The sequence below is a fragment of the Littorina saxatilis genome, linkage group LG15, assembly GCF_037325665.1.
Source record: "Littorina saxatilis isolate snail1 linkage group LG15, US_GU_Lsax_2.0, whole genome shotgun sequence".
NCBI classification, from domain to species: domain Eukaryota; kingdom Metazoa; phylum Mollusca; class Gastropoda; order Littorinimorpha; family Littorinidae; genus Littorina; species Littorina saxatilis.
This window is the reverse complement of record NC_090259.1, coordinates 6,910-23,407: the sequence shown is the minus strand read 5'-3', so window position 1 is coordinate 23,407 and position 16,498 is coordinate 6,910. Positions and strand designations below refer to the sequence as shown.

Sequence of the window (16,498 nt, the reverse complement as noted above, 5' to 3'; positions counted from 1 at the left end):
GGGCTACCAGGGGGGGGAGGGGGGGGGGGTTATGGGGGTTGCGCAACCCCCCCTCCTCCCCCTAAACATGTACCTCGCTTATTTAAAAAAAATGTATTATTGTTTATTTTATGCCGTTTCATGCAAGGAGCGACCATTTTCCTATCTCAGAATATGACCTATATACCCTTCAGCTTAAGGGGGCGTCGCCCCCTGACCCCCACAAGGGGCAGAGGAACATCCCCCTGGACCACCATTGGCAACCTCCGCCCCCCCCCTCCTCTTTGCTTAGTCCGGCCCTGTAATGTACCAACATTCACTATCTCACTCAGTCTCAATTCACACAATTTGACACAAGAAAGATTCCTATTTATACACATGCATATATTTAATCAATGAAGTAGATACATTCTCAAACAAAGTTTCAACATGTTGCACCCAAATTAAAGCATAAATTCTTGTGACATTTAATTTAATTAATTAATTAACGGGAATTAATCAATGCTTTAATTTGGGAGTTTGAAATTTGTCGCAATAATTTCTTGGTCAAGTTTATTTACATTCTCTGCTAAAGAGCTTTACAGTCAAATCCAAATTTCCACACCTAACCTATAAAACACAACATTCCAAATGAAAAAAAAAATCATTCTCTTGGCTCAGAATTGGTGTTGAATAATTGTAACACAAAGCGATTTACTGAAAATGTTACTTGTCACTCACTTCAACACTGTCGCCAAGCCAGTCTAAACTGCAGCACGCTGCTTCGGGGGGGACTTTTTCCTTTACACTTTAAATGATATCCAAACACCATCAGCTGCGTAGAAAAATCACTGAAAATGCTGACTCAAAATCAAAGTCAAACCTTAACCAAGCTGGCCTCCAGGCTCCAGCACAACAACCTTAACCACCTGGTTCACCTCGTTCTTCGCGAGGCACCACGACTCGGGAAGCTGCTGTACATCACGACACAGTTCTTCAAAGTTGTAGTTGCAACAACCTCTGGCAATTCTGGTGCGGGACGGTATGTCTGAAAAAAAGCAGAACAATAAACCCTTAGTAAAACTAAATTTCTAGAGAAATAAGTCTAACTGTCCATACAAATAGCTGGATGATAGCTAATTAATGGCAGTTGATAGACGTTTGAAGTTGAACGATTTGGTGGAGAATAGGTCGACAAGCTCTCTGAGCTCCGGTGAAAGGCAGTTGAAAGGCAGAAAGAACAAGCGTTCTGCAATAAAGCATGCAATTTAGAAGTGACAATGAATTTAAAAACAATTATATCAAAACAGAATTATGCTAGAGGGGAGAGAAATCAAATATATTGCACTGATCTTTTTGATGTGTTGATCTGACTTCAGTTCCTGCACCATTTTTAACTTCCATGCATGATGTAGTATTCAAATCAATCAATGGTTCAGTTATAATATATCACTTATCGGTTATTTCTTGAATATCTGTTGTTCCAGTTCTAAATTTTCATAGTCTTTTACCGTAGATCTGTCAATATTTTTACTTACTTTTGGCAATTCTTGCAGTTTCTTTTGTGGTGATGCTGTCATCTTTTCAGTTATTGAGATGTCGGTACTTCCCCCCTGAAAAAACAACAACCATGGAATAGAAAGGGTATCTATAAATCTACAGCCGAATTTCTAACATTCAGAAATTGTTCTGTTGCAAATTTGTCGGTTCGCTGAGCTAAAATAGTGGCCGATGTGAGCGAGATATCTGCAGAAAAACGATCTGCTGATCAGCTTGCGTGCACAGCTTCGGATTTACCAGTGTGTCAGATGCTCTCGCGTTTCAAGTGTTAAAAACAAAAATAATGACGTGCCGTCCACAATGAATCTTTATTGTTGATTCACATGACTCATTTCAATCATCAGCAATGATCTTTTTGTATTGGTTTGTTTGCTTTTCACATACCTGAGCCACAAACTCCAGCTCCCCTTCGAAATTCTCCTTCTTCTCCACTGTGTTGAAAGACTGCACCGGAAGTAAAGTTACTGTCAAAATCGTCTTTTCCGCTTTCCGCTACTTGCTCAGCGCGCGCAACGAGTTGGCGATCCCGTCTGTATTCACGACTTTTCGACCTTGACATTGTAGCTAGGGTCATGTGGGCGTTGGCATCATTGTCCAATCAGAAATAGTCAATGATCATCTCCTCAGTGTGTTCCGGTCCGGAACGCAAAACAGTTTGTGCGGAAAAAGAGAACGTGGTTTGACAACTAAAGGGCATTTTGACCGGCTCGCACTACAGCATCGTTCAAATGTGGGAGAATGACACATCTGACAAATAGCCAGTGGTTACCAACATGAGAAACTGGGGATAGGAATCGTAATCCGTATGTAAGTTTGAAGCGGCCCTGACGCTGTTTGTACGTCAATCCGAAGAGAAGCTACAAACACTGTACCATTGTAGTTTCTTTGGAAGCTATCGTACTAGGACATTTCGTCAAGTTCCACTCCCAGTTTGCCGACTCTATGCCCCCCCCCCCCCCCCCCCCCCCCCGCCAAACTGCTGCACCCGGTGGCAGGGAAAGCAGTTCGACTTAAGGTGACTGCAGGGCAAGTTCAATTTTGCAAGCTAAAAATAAATGTTCTACTACCTTGTCAGTCTAGATCTGGAACTCATGAAACAGCACTATTCAAATCCCCATAAAGTGAGCTGGTGTTTTTCTAGATCTAAGCATCGACCGAATTCAATAGAAATGTTCCTTGTATGGCATAATTATTTACCTAAATCTGTTATTAAGTTTGTTGAAAATCAAAGTATTCGTTTTTTGTTTGTTCGCGTGTCTGGTTTTTGCTTAGTCGATTAGCTTACACGATGTGTGGCTTTTTATTTTGTAAGGGTGGTTTAGCATGACTTGTATAAAATGAGACCTAGACCACATACGCCATGAAAGTAGAGTTCCCCGTTTAATACCAAGATTGCCAGTATTGATATTCAGACAACTTTTGGATAAATGTGTGGGGCTGTGGTGTTGCAGTGGTAGATTGTTTGCACGGGTATGTAGGTAGGTACGTGTACATCCGTGTGCTTTTGTGCAGGCATTTGTGAAGCAGGAACATGCAACATTTTTGACAAACATCAGGGTTGTGTGTGTGTGTGTGTGTGTGTGTGTGTGTGTGTGTGTGTGTGTGTGTGTGTGTGTGTGTGTGTGATAAAACCAACTAAGCTTACATCCAGCACAAAAAGCTTCAGCTCTACTTCACCAGTCAAAGACAAACGCATTGTTTTATTCAGCTTTTGACACATATATTCACTCGATCAGAATCGAACCCTCTTCGTGAATATTTTATTTCAGAAATAAATAACATATTGATTCTACACAACAAATGGTATTGCTATATGCTATGAGTATGAACGATGAAGACTAGCAACCGAGACAGATGAGGCATCAAGTTTCTTAGCCTTTTAGCCTCTTATGTTGCATACATGTCATTTGTTTTTAATTTTTATCTCCTGATAACTGACCAGAAAGGTACGTACAAACATCGATTCTGCAACTACCTCGTAAACTTTTCGATCGCTAATACACCAGAACTTGATACAGTATGCAACACTCACAGGCTTGATTACCTGTTGCATTGAAACGACAGAAGGAATTAAAAGACTATGTAACTGAGAGGAACCGATGTATTCAAGTTCAGAACGAAGCAGTTTCTGCCTCGGAGCCTGTATCTCATGCTATGGAGCCACAAGAAGAGAAATGTCTGGCGTAGTTTGACCCAACAGACAGAGAAGTCAAGGGGGTTAATCTATCGACAGCAGTTGTATTGCTGGTTTGTATTTGATCTTACAAACCATTCTTATTAACTTGTATAAATAGTTTATCGCATCAGTAAACACTCATCTATTTTGAAGATAACGTAATTTTCAACAACAAAAATTTAAAAAAATTCGCAATTCAATATTTCACGCAAATTTTACTAATCCGCAAACAATTTTGCATGAACAAGTGTTATGTTAGGGAGAGAGTACGAGTGCGTAGTTAGACATATTTTGAGTGGAGTAGCAAAAATGCTTTAGCCATGTACTAATTATGTTATTGAACTGCTTAGCGGAGATTTCCAGATCAATCATACGGCGGTGAAAGACTGGTCTCTAGTACGGTCTATACTTACAAAATATAAAAATAAACAAACAAACCAACACAAAAAAGGTTTGTGTTGCACGTAGGATTTAAGTATTTAATTGAATAGAAAAGGCAACATCGGAATAAAAACAAATCTCGTGGTTCTCTTGTCAAGGAGTATGCACAGAATATGAAAGAAGATTGTGGAGTAGGCTGCTTTCTATTCTACTGCTCTAAATTAGCAAGAGGCAAGCTTTACAATGCTATTCACACTAGGATGCAAAGCATTCAGTGCTAAAGCTCTCAAATCACAATACTTACAAGACAAAACACACTTCTTGGGGCTACAAGAAATGTTAATATTTGTAAGCACACAATTGGACACATATTTGTAAATATTTTGTATTGCCTCCCTTGAATAAAACTTCTTAAGGGCAGGTGGGCCAGTGCAAAATTGACCAAATCGTTCAAAACACTGTTTTGGGTATTTTAGCAGATTATGTTTCCATAACATACCTATCATCCATGTGTGTCGGTGTTTTTGTCAAAAGTGTCCTATTTATCTGTCAATAAAGACAAAATGTGAACATGTGTGGCATTGATTGTCTTCTGTAGTCGATATTCCCCCGCCAAAAATTTTCTCATTTCAAAGGCTAGTTACGGCTTTGTCCTCAGCAAAACAGTGCATTCACAACATACGAAACTGCGCAGCAGCTCTTGACCTATAACATGACATCAGTGTTTTGATGAATGTTCCATTCACTCAGCCACTTGTCCGTTGCAAAGGCAGCAATCGTAATCGAACGGAAATATCCTTATTTGGAAGGTACTCGACATCCATTGGTTCGTTTCATAAACCGAAATCGGGAACCAGTTTACTTTGTGAGTGCGCATGCTCAGCTTACGAATTTTGCATACGGAAACTACCGAAGAGACTCTCGGCCATGACGGGAACACCCGAAGTTCACTCGGTTTTACATCATCCTGGTTACACATCAAACGATCGGTGACAACCGAAAGCGAATTTTTCCTTGAGAAACAACCTTTGATACGATAACAATGGCTCGAAATAAGAAAGAGGACAATGTCTTTATTAGTTCGGTTAGCAACAACAAGTAGTTCCGCTGGTACTAGGCCAAAGTTTGGATTCTGTCGGTGTTTCCGATACAGAGGAAAGCTTTGATCTCCACGCAGATCCACAGGTCGCTATTTCCGAACACGCCATGCAGCACACTTTTTACGTCTCGGCACTGGCTTGCTTTGCGCTGAATTTGAGTCAGTTTCTGTGCAGTATCTCCTCGACAAGCAAGTTGAGCATTTGCTACGCAAAAAAAACAAAAACAGGAGAAAGTATCCAACATCAGTCAGATTATCGGTAATGTTTGCTGGGCCTGCCATTTCCCGAACGAAACTGGATCAGCAACTGTTTGTATCAATCTGCACTTTCGTAAATTCCGTCACTGTCTTGACGAACTGTGTCATTTTCTTCACCGCGATACACAGTTCATTGCGAAGAGCTTCCTCAGTCAATCGTTCAGATTCCACGTACGATTTGTTGTCAAAAAACAATCAAACGAAAGTTTCAAACTCATCATCCTCCATCTTGCTTGTCGAAGCACCAAAGTACTGTATCGATGTAAAAACAAAAGCAGAAAACTTCGAGGAAACCAACACATCGACGAGATAACGGAAGGAAATAAGTCTCGTTTTGGCTCAAGTAAGTTACCGTTAAAAATACCGTTATTCTCGCATGCAAATACAAACGAGAATCGGGTCATTGATACACGTTTAGCGCTGGGGCAGTATCCCCATGCTGGTTGACAGAGGGAAAGAAGGGATGGACGCATAAATTCTCTGCTGGCGTGCTAAAGGCTAAGTAGTTTGCAATTCAAATAAACTAAGCTGTTCATTCATAACACAGTTTTGTCCTTGTGTGTCTGTTTCAATAGTGTTTCTGTGGTGTTCAATCTTCAATGTCGTTTTTCTCAGTTCAGCCATTTTGCCTACGGTTACGTCTTGGGTTACGCGATTTCTCTGGCTGTAATTTAGCTAGAGCAATATTTTCTTTTGTAGTTTGTGCAGAATACAACATTCTGGGGGATTACGAAGGGATTTTGCTGAAATTTTATTATAGTCATATCCAGATTATTTCAAAAAATAATTTCGCAAGCGTTACCCTAAAGTTTGACAGTTGTAACAAAGAAGTGTTCCTAACTCCAAATATAAATATAATAAACAAGATCTGCTTCGTAATCCCCTAGAGCATACCCAGAAGGATAAAATAAAACAATAATTAGAAGTGTGACAATCACATCTGATGAAAATCCGTGTATCTCCTGTACTCCACTTTTGTCTGTATTTTGACTGTTTTTGTCGCGTAAAACAAAAACCAGCAACCGAAAATACAAAAAGTGACTATTCTTTGTCATCATTTGTTCATTTCTTTCATAAAATAACATTCAGACACAATAAAACATTCAAAATTAAAAAAAAGGTAGTGCACTGGCCCACCTCCCCTTAAAAAAATATTCTGAGAAAAAAAGTTATACTTAAAAGCAAAGCTATCAAGAAATAGGTAGACAACCCGTGTAGATACCTTTATTCTTAAGACATTTTATTTTTGGAGGATGTCACTATGCAATTTTACAGATTTAAAAAAAAAGCTTTAGATGATCTCCCTTGAACAAACATTTCTTGTTTTTACTATGTGTTAGTTTTAAGGGTATATAGAAGAACAATAAAGAAAAAATGCTGCAAATTGACTTGGACGTATTTACAATTTAATTAAACAAAATGTTTCAAATTATCTGATAATGAAATTCTACATTAAAATTAAAGCAGATCTAGGGACTTGTGCACAACATAAAACATAAGGAACTATGATCTGCATTGCTTGTTATGATGATAATGGCTGGCACCTGTCGACCGACTTGCACGCCATAATTCTATATGTTTTACTATGCGCCCTGCATGTCAATGGTCTTTCTCTGGGTGGCTCGATTCTGAGGAGATAAAGAAAATGCATTTAGTGCAAGCAGTACATAATGACAACACACATACAATTACTTAAAGCAGCTGCTGGTTTCAGAGTATTTAGTTAAAGGGCCACCCCAACTTGTTTGCCTCAATGTCGCAGATTTGGTCAGACTTTCACAATGAGTAAGATAACAAATTTAACAATGTTTTGATTTAAAAAAAAAATAGTATTCATTTTTGTTGTTTTCGGCCCCATTCACTGGGAATCTTACTCAAGGACAAGGATTTTTCTTAGGAATATTTGTATGTGAAGCTTCCAAGCCCTAGCTTCAGAAACGACCAAGAAACCCTCAATAATGGATTTTGTTGTGCATAGTGATGGCTATCCAACCGAGTGGCGGAGCACTGGTGAATCCTTTCATTCTCCTGATTGCTTGATTCTGAAATGACATTGTGGAGTTGGTAGTTATGTGAGTGTGTAGTGCCTGCTCTTCGTTGTTTAGTCGGGGGGGGGGGGGGGGGGGGGGGGGGGGGGTATTGAATCATATGATCATAAAGTAAGACTTCACTGTGATGTGCAGAGATTTAGTCAGGTACACAACATTGCTATGCTATCACGAAATTAGATGTTCTATCCTCTAGATGGGCTACACAACTACATCAGATGTCATGGTTGGGTTTTCGCAAGTCAGCAACATGTTTTGAAGTTCTCATCGGGTAATCACGGCTTACATCAAACACAGAAAAGGTGGAAAAAAACATAAATCAATGAACTCACCTTCCCTGCATTGTGATACTAGCCATATGGGTCTGCCGAAGTAGCTCCTGCACATATTGAATTAAGTATTCATGTTATTGTTAGGATCACACTTTTTTCTGGTACATGTATATCAGACTGGAAAGTTTCTCAAGGCTTGAAGAATTCAAGAGCTTGCCTATCCCCAATAAAAAAAAAATTTAGTATGCAAGTATTTTCAGGGTCTCAAGGTTTTAATATGAAGTCTGTTCCTCTGGGGTCATGGAGAAACAAATTACAAATGAGAACATACTGTTACACAACAAATTCCGACCAATTTAGGACACACCATAACATAACTCACAAACAAACAACAGCAATACAATAATTAGTCTGCAAATACCTAAACGTCGTTCACGCTAGGTATACAAAAATAAAAAAAGCACATTCAGGCAGGTTTGACAAGTAGACCATTCCAGTTGCTGTTCCAGACCAAAGGCCATGTTTCCCCTTACTCTGTGATTGTAATCATAATTATTGTTTATGAATGACTTCAGTTTTTCTAAGTAAATCTCTCGTTGTAGTTACTGGTAAATGCATTATCCCAATTAAGATATCCTCACATCTAACCTGCGTAAACTTCATTTCAAGGGTTTTAATTTTTTTTAGCTGGCCAAGAAATTATAAGCATTCCTCAATTATGTTCCTGTCAGACTCAATGAGCTAATCTTATAAAAAAAATTAAACAAGAAGGGCAAAGCCCATACGACTCACATGCTTGACCTTGACCTTTACATAACTAAACCTAGCAATGACATCATACACTAAGGTCATGCAACACAAAGCTGTTAATTCAAGACATAGGAAGTACAATGGTGCTTATTGGCTCTTTCTACCATGAGATATGGTCACTTTTAGTGGTTCACTACCTTATTTTGGTCACATTTCATAAGGGTCAAAGTGACCTTTACCTTGATCATATGTGACCAAATGTGTCTCATGATGAAAGCATAACATGTGCCCCACATAATTTTTAAGTTTGAAACAGTTATCTTCCATAGTTCAGGGTCAGGTCACTTCAAAATATGTATACAATCCAACTTTGAAGAGCTCCTGTGACCTTGACCTTGAAGCAAGGTAAACCAAACTGGTATCAAAAGATGGGGCTTACTTTGCCCTATATATCATATATAGGTGAGGTATTGAATCTCAAAAACTTCAGAGAAAATGGGAAAAATAGCTGTTTTTTAGGCAACATTTATGGCCCCTGCGACCTTGACCTTGAAGCAAGGTCAAGATGCTATGTATGTTTTTTGGGGCCTTGTCATCATACACCATCTTGCCAAATTTGGTACTGATAGACTGAATAGTGTCCAAGAAATATCCAACGTTAAAGTTTTCCGGACGGACGGACGACTCGGGTGAGTACATAGACTCACTTTTGCTTCGCATGTGAGTCAAAAAAGGTAGCATCTTATAATATTCTCACGTGAATTATAGCTAAGGCCAAAAAAAAAAATAGGTCTGTTTACGGTAACATAGGCCAAAAAAAATAGGGTCGGTAGGTCGGGATTGGTTTGTTGTTTTTTTGTGTTTTTTTTTCCAAAAAAACATATTTTTAAGTTATTTTGCCAAAAAAACCAAGATTTTTTTTTTTTCCCCAAATGCCAAAAAAAAGTCTAGGGTCGCGCGAAAAAACTAGGGTCGGTCGGGTTACCGTAAACAGACCTATTTTTTTTGTGGCCTAATCAGAAAACTAGTATTTAATTTTTTTTTAAACTCAAACTGAAAATACAGGCATGCAGCATTATCCTTGCTGTTTTGTGATAACCCTTACCATCAACTATTCTATTTCATTTCCATCTTAACAGGCGTAGCACCTCTCTGGAAGCCAAAAGAACACTTTAAATCCACCCCCCCCCCCCCCCCCCCAGTACTGAGTAAACATTGCTGTGCATATTATAAAAACAAAACAATGCCTGAGTCTCCAGTCACCTGTTTATGTTGTTGTCCTTGTACACTCGACTCCACTTAGCTCGACCCCGCTTAGCTCGTCCGCCGTTTAGCTCGTCGCCATATTTTTTCCCCGGGCTGACGTCCTTCTTTGTATCTGTAAAATTAAGCTGGTTAGCTCGTCCGCCGGTTAGCTCGTCCGCCGCTTTGCTCGACCAAACTTTCCAGTCCCAAGGCATGGTGTGACGTCATTTACGCCGGATAGCTCGTCATAACGACATTGTGTCGTCAGCGATGACGTCTTCTGACAGGATGACAGTAACAAAAGAACGTTCCATAAACTGCCAGACTTTTCGAATTGAATGTCAAAGAAGAAAACATGCGCTGTTTATCTGATTTTGCTACTTTGTTTCAGAAAAAAAGATTTAATGATAATTTTGGGTACAGAATAACACCTGGAAAAACAAAGGCGTTGGAGAGCCTTAGTCTGCCAATAAAAGCATTGTCCGTTTCACTGGAGTGCTTGGGTGGACCATTCAAAAATATTGCTCACTGTCCAAGAAAGCATAACTGTGAACTGTCTACCCAGTTGGAAAGTATAGACACATTCGGAAAGCATAAGCGTCTTAATGTACAGGAAAGTATGGACACAGTGGGAGTGTGTACATGTACATGTATGTGTGTTCATGTGTGTGTGCATACCAATTAGCTCAGATCACCGAAAAAGACAAAGTCAGTCAAGTCGGCTGGATCGTAGTTTTTAGTTTCTTCCATTTTTTTTGTTTTTTTTTGTTTTAGTTTTTTGTTTGTTTGTTATGGTTTTGTTGCGCAGACTTTTTGTTGATGTGCATGTTTTTGAAAATGGTGTGTGTGTGTTTTGTGTGTGTGTGTATGTAAGCACGCAAATGAGTTAGTGCTTTTTTTGCGTGTGTGTTTGTGTGTGTTTAACTTTTTTCTGGCGCCGTGTTTACTTGGTTTTTCATTTAAAATTCTTCTCATTGGACTGCTTATTTTTGGATTTAATAAAAAAAATCCCAAGAAATGTGCTTTCTGTTTCATGGTTTACATCTCTCTCTCTCTCTCTCTCTCTCTCTCTCTCTCTCTCTCTCTCTCTCTCTCTCTCTCTCTTCTGCCTATCTCTCTGTTATTTTCATAGTAACACATGTTACAAACCCAATATGCGAAACGAATATAAACTCTATCAACATCTTACCGAGTCTATGAACAGAAATTCGTCATTTGACCATTGCACATCATAGCTCCTACTCCACGGTGATGAAAGGATTACTTCTGGTTTGTAGACACGGTAAAATGTCATGTTGTGAACAAAGGGCTATTCGAGGATGATCTACTAGATTGATAGTTATCTCAGAACCTGATACACCCGTTTACAAGTGTTTATGTGCTTTTAATATTGGTCTGGACGAATTCGCCGGATAGCTCGTCGCAGCATATCCCCCAGGGAAATTGGACTCCGTTTACCTCGTCCGCTGCTTAGCTCGTCGGCCGGTTAGCTCGTCGCGAATTTTTCGGTCCCGAGAGGGACGAGCTAAGCGGAGACGACTGTACTTCACTTGTAGCTTAGCTGTTCAAGAAACTGTTTCTCTGATCACATGATCAAAATTCAAATACTTAATAAACCAATTTTGATTCTATTTCTTCAATAATAAGTTGAACGTCTGCATAATTGCCACAATTTACAGAGTTTCTGAATAAATGCTGCAAGAAAAACCAACAGAGTGAACAGTTTGTAAATATACTAACATACCTATATTTACCTTATGACATGTGTGGTACAGTGGCTGCTAAAACGTCCGTTACACCTGTCTGCATATATTAGGTGACAGCCCTGATGGAGACTGAAAAAAAGTTCCTTTGTCAGTACCCTGTGTATGAGTGTGGTCGGGTATGTTCTGGAACAATTAGAGCACTCCCTATGACCATATGTTGCACGGAGGGTAGGGGGGGGGGGGGGGGCTTTTAGAGGTGTAGTTGTTGGACTGTAGTGCTATGGGGTGAGGGTGGAGCTGGGGCGGAGAATATATCGTATGTAATTGAATACTAATAGTAATAAGCATGATCAGTTAGACTAGAGTTAAAAACTATGTTGATCGCCAGAGACATTACATAATGTGAAATCACAAGCATATTACTGTACCTTTCGTTTTGCCATTGAGATTGGTAGAAGGCATTGAGTGGTGAACACAAGTTGCATTGATCACTGCATCACCATGTGGTCAATCCCCTTTGATCTGCAGATTGCACCAGCACAAACCAACACTGTGTTATGATCGTAAACAGCCCACATGGCCAATAAATCTAAGAACACAAACACTAGATAGATCTAATCGGAGAGCCTGCAAACCGAGCCGTCATGAAAATATTAAATTAAAAATATATTAAAAATATATTAAAAATAGTCAATGAAAATCTGTCAGTCAATGAAGCAGATAGATCTATCCTTGCGATTGTTTTTGCAAGCAGATAAATGTTAGAACGTCACTTATTCCGTTTTCATTCAACAAATTGATATTTTGCAAGATGCATTTCGTGCCAATGAGCTGAACAAACAATCAAAATCAAGCAAGTGGTAGATTCTACATTCTTGAAGACAAAATTCAGTCACGCAAACAAACTGAAGGGAAAGAATCTAGCTTACTACTGATTTCGCCAAATAAATGCATTTGCATGCCGAAGTTATTCCTGCTTTGATTCCAATCATTCTAATTGATCTGAATGCAAAATATATACGTAAACGAGCTGATCAAAATGAGTAACATTGCACTCTGCCTATAGACTGCGAAAGCGAAGGTCGTCTGCGACTGGAGATTTTGAAGTCGAACAGCGTCGTTTCTTCACTCTCAGCGGTTGTCTTCATCGGAAAAGTGAAAAGCCTGACTTGCAATCTAGCGAAAGACACATTCTGTCTTTCCGTTCGGGCGTTGTTTTTGTGTACAATCTCTGAAAATGTTATTTCGAAAAAGGCGGCCGTCAGTGTTTTGGGGTTTCCGCCTAGTGGTGTTTTAAACCGGTTTCAGACCGGAACACACTGAGGAGATGAGAAAAAAATGGCAGCCCCCATGAAATCCGAAAGGTCACGGAAAAAAGTCGTGAATAGATCCAAACACTGTACATAAGGAAGACGTGGAACTTGCGAAGAAAATGCGAAAAAGTGTTTGTGGGTTATCGTCCCTAGTCACATGCTGACGGCGAAAACAAAATGGCGGATCGCGTAGGTACCGATCGCGTGCGAGGTGGTGGTAAATTGTGCTCGGCTTTTTGTTGCAAGAACGCCCGTTACAAACAGAGCTGCTTCGGGAAAACTTTCCACAAGTTCCCTAAAGAAGAAAAAAGGTGGGTTGTGCAGTGATTATTTCATCAGGTTTACCTTCTTCAGAATGAGAATGCAATGACTCGAGTCAACTCACTCAGAGAAGCCAACTGTCTCTGGGCATTTTTGTCTGCTATGATACTACAGTATTTATAGAACTAATATGCAAATGAAATATTACAAACATAGCATGGATCGGTTCATCCTGAGATTTCTGTACTAGCTGTACTATGTACGCGTGTGTCTGCGTGTGTACCTGTGCCTGTGTACACTGTACTTACGACTGTGAGTGTGAGTCAGCAGTCAGTACAAAACAACAGTTTACACTTGATGACAAACTACCCGTGGGCATATTTGCCGAAATCTTTATCAAACCTTGCTTACGGGAAAACTACAGTACAAAGGTACATCACTCATTCGTTTTGCGTTCAGGCAGAGCGTTAGATTTAGACTGAAGATCTGATTTAGCTTTTTTTGTCTTTCCTTTTTGCTTAGTTTAACAATAACATTGTTGTTTTTATTGTCAAACTAGGTGCAGAATATGGATGCAATTCACAAGGCGAGAGGACTTTGAAAAGCTGCAGCCAGCTGATGTTCAAGGTCTCAAGCTTTGTACTGATCACTTTGAGGCCAACCAGTAAAACAATCCTGCAGAGAGGATCACTTGTGTGGAATGCTGTCCCGACATTGTTTGCAGTGCCCAATCCACCACCGAAGGTTATTTATTTATTGGTTTTAGGTTTTTGCAAACCAATGAAGCACACTATTAAATGCAGGTTGAGTAATGACAAGTTTGAGGCTGATGTAAGAATTGAAAAAAACCAGCATTGTTCCCATCAAATAATGCCTGTTTGCATTTAGCGCAAAAAAATGATAAGGCCAACAAAAAAAAGTTACTTATTTTGGATCGACGTCTTGATTATAATAATAATAATAATAATGGAAACTTATAGAGCGCTTACCTAGAAGCTCTAAGCGCTTTACAATGACATTGCTATACACATGTACAAAACCAAAATACAGCATTAATACACAAAAAGAACAGGAGTACAAAAGCAAATTCATCGTTTAAATCCATGCAGTCGCAAACAAACACACGCGTGCGCACGCACATACGCGTGCGCATACACACACACATGCTATGACCACACACATTCACAGATACACACAGACACACAGACACACGTTCACACACACACACACACACACACGCACACAAACACACACACACGCATACAGACAGGCGCACACACATACATACAACACATACACATGCACTCACACATGAATACTAATATACCTACACAATCTGCATACATGGCGTACACACAAAAAAGCCGCAGATATAATCACAAAACCAAGCTCGTGCTTATGCACATCCATTTATCTGACTAGATAAACCGATTTGTAGTTTGCACAAGGAAAAGAGAAAAAAGTAGCAGCACACGATTTCCAGATCACTGGCTGCTGCAGGGGTCACCAGACAGTTTGGGAGTTACTGGTTAGTCTAGAAAATGCTGTGTGAACAGGTGCGTTTTCAGATTTGATCTAAAAGAAGAATAGGATGGACTATGTCTGACAGAATAAGGAAGGGAGTTCCATGTTTTATGATGATATGATGAACTTATTTTGCCAAAAAACAGCCCCAAATGGCAAAAAAAGTATAGGATCGGCGTCAACAACAAAAAAGTTGTATGTTTCTGGTCACCTGACCCTACCTATGTTTTCCCGACGACCCTAGACTTTTATTTTGCATTTTCAAAAATAAAAGGGGTATTCGAAAATCAATTGTTTTCCTGTTTTTCAACAAAATAAGTTAAAAAGATGGTTTAAAAAAAAAAAGTTTAGAAAAAAAATCTCCACCTTTAGTCATGTTAGGCCACAAAAAAAGTCTGTTTAAGGTAACATAGGCCCCCCAAAAATAGCGTCGGTAGGTCGGCTTTTTATTTTTGTATTTTAGCCATCTGAATATTTTAATTTCATTTTTTAATGCCCCCAAAAAAGTCTAGGGCCGGTGGGAAAAAAATAGGGTCGGTCCGGATACTGTAAACAGATTATTTTTTGTTTTGCCTTACGAGAAACATACACTTTTTTGTGTGGCCTAAGACCAATGCCATGAAATTGTGAGAATTGTTTCATTGTGACTGGGTGTTGGTTGTGAGTTTGTCAGTTAAAGAGCTGTGCATTTGCAGGTTGCTAGTGGGAGGAAGCCACCATCGCAAAGGGTAGCTACAAATGAAGCCAGCACCGACCTGTCGCCTGATGCACAAATTGTTCAACCAGGTAAGAGATTTTTAACCATGAAGAACACCCTGACATCAAAAAATGTTTAAACCCATCCATTACATAGTTGATAATTGCTGTATAGGGTGACGGGCGCTGTGGCGGGGTGGTAAGACGTCGGTCTATTAACTCGGAAGGTCGAGGGTTCGAATCCCGGTCGCGGCCGCCTGGTGGGTTAAGTGTGGAGATGTTTCCGATCTCCCAGGTCAACTTATGTGCAGACCTGCTAGTGACTTATCCCCCTTGGTGTGTACACGCAAGCACAAGATCTTGTAATCCATGTCAGAGTTCGGTGGGTTTTAGAAACACAAAAATACCCCGCACGCTTCCTCCGAAAGCGGCGTATGGCTGCCTAAATGGCGGGGTAAAAACGATCATACACGTAAAATTCCACTTGTGCAAAAAAAATGAGTGCACGTGGGAGTTTCAGCCCACGAGCGCAGAAGAAGAAGAAGAAGCTGTATAGGGCGGATGCATGGATGGATGAAATTGTACCTGTAGTTCCAACAAGTAAAGATGGGAAACATATCCTGTTAGAGGCATGGTGTAACAAGAAACAATTAAGTGGCTCTATTCCCATCTCCCCCCCCCCCCCCCTTTCCCCGTCGCGATATAAGCTTCGTGGTTGAAAACGACGTTAAACACCAAATAAAGAAAGAAAGAAAGAGGCATGGTGTGTGAGGAGTTTACCTGGTACTGTTGTCCTAATCAATCAGTCAATCAATCAATCAATATGAAGCTTATATAGCGCGTATTCCGTGGGTACAGTTCTAATGGCCTCACCCATTCAGTACCAAACAAGGTCAATTCCATCATTGTTCCACATCGTATCCATAGTTGCTAATACACTTCATTTCTGGCCTGCCTTCCTACGCTATTGTTTATTTTCATTTTGTGATTTAATTACACGTGTTTTAATTTCTTCCAGGTTGTAACTTGTTATGGTTATGTTATTTTATGTGTGTTTTCTTTTTTAGATGACATTCAGGCGATCCTGGAGGACATAGGATGTAAAGCATCAAAGTCGTCATCTTCCCCATCCCCTCGTGAAGCGGAACTTTGGCAGAAGGTCAACAAACTGAGGAGCAAGGTTTTCCGATTAGAAAAGAAAACGATGGAACCCCGTGTAAAACGAGCGAGTAAATTAGCCAAGCCTCCCAA

General features: G+C 39.9%; 2 long non-coding RNA genes across 2 annotated transcripts; both read right to left on the bottom strand.

Moving 5' to 3' along the window:
• Positions 1 to 342: 342 nt before the first annotated feature.
• Positions 343 to 2,352, bottom strand: LOC138948051 (uncharacterized). Its single transcript, XR_011449866.1, has 2 exons — positions 1,497 to 2,352; positions 343 to 1,006 (listed from the first exon to the last, which is right to left on the bottom strand). It is a non-coding gene; the product is annotated as an uncharacterized lncRNA (long non-coding RNA).
• A 4,463-nt stretch (positions 2,353 to 6,815) lies between these two features.
• Positions 6,816 to 12,086, bottom strand: LOC138948155 (uncharacterized). The gene is made up of 4 exons (XR_011449908.1): positions 11,882 to 12,086; positions 11,502 to 11,582; positions 7,813 to 7,859; positions 6,816 to 7,060 (listed from the first exon to the last, which is right to left on the bottom strand). It is a non-coding gene; the product is annotated as an uncharacterized lncRNA (long non-coding RNA).
• Between the last annotated feature and the right edge of the window lie 4,412 nt (positions 12,087 to 16,498).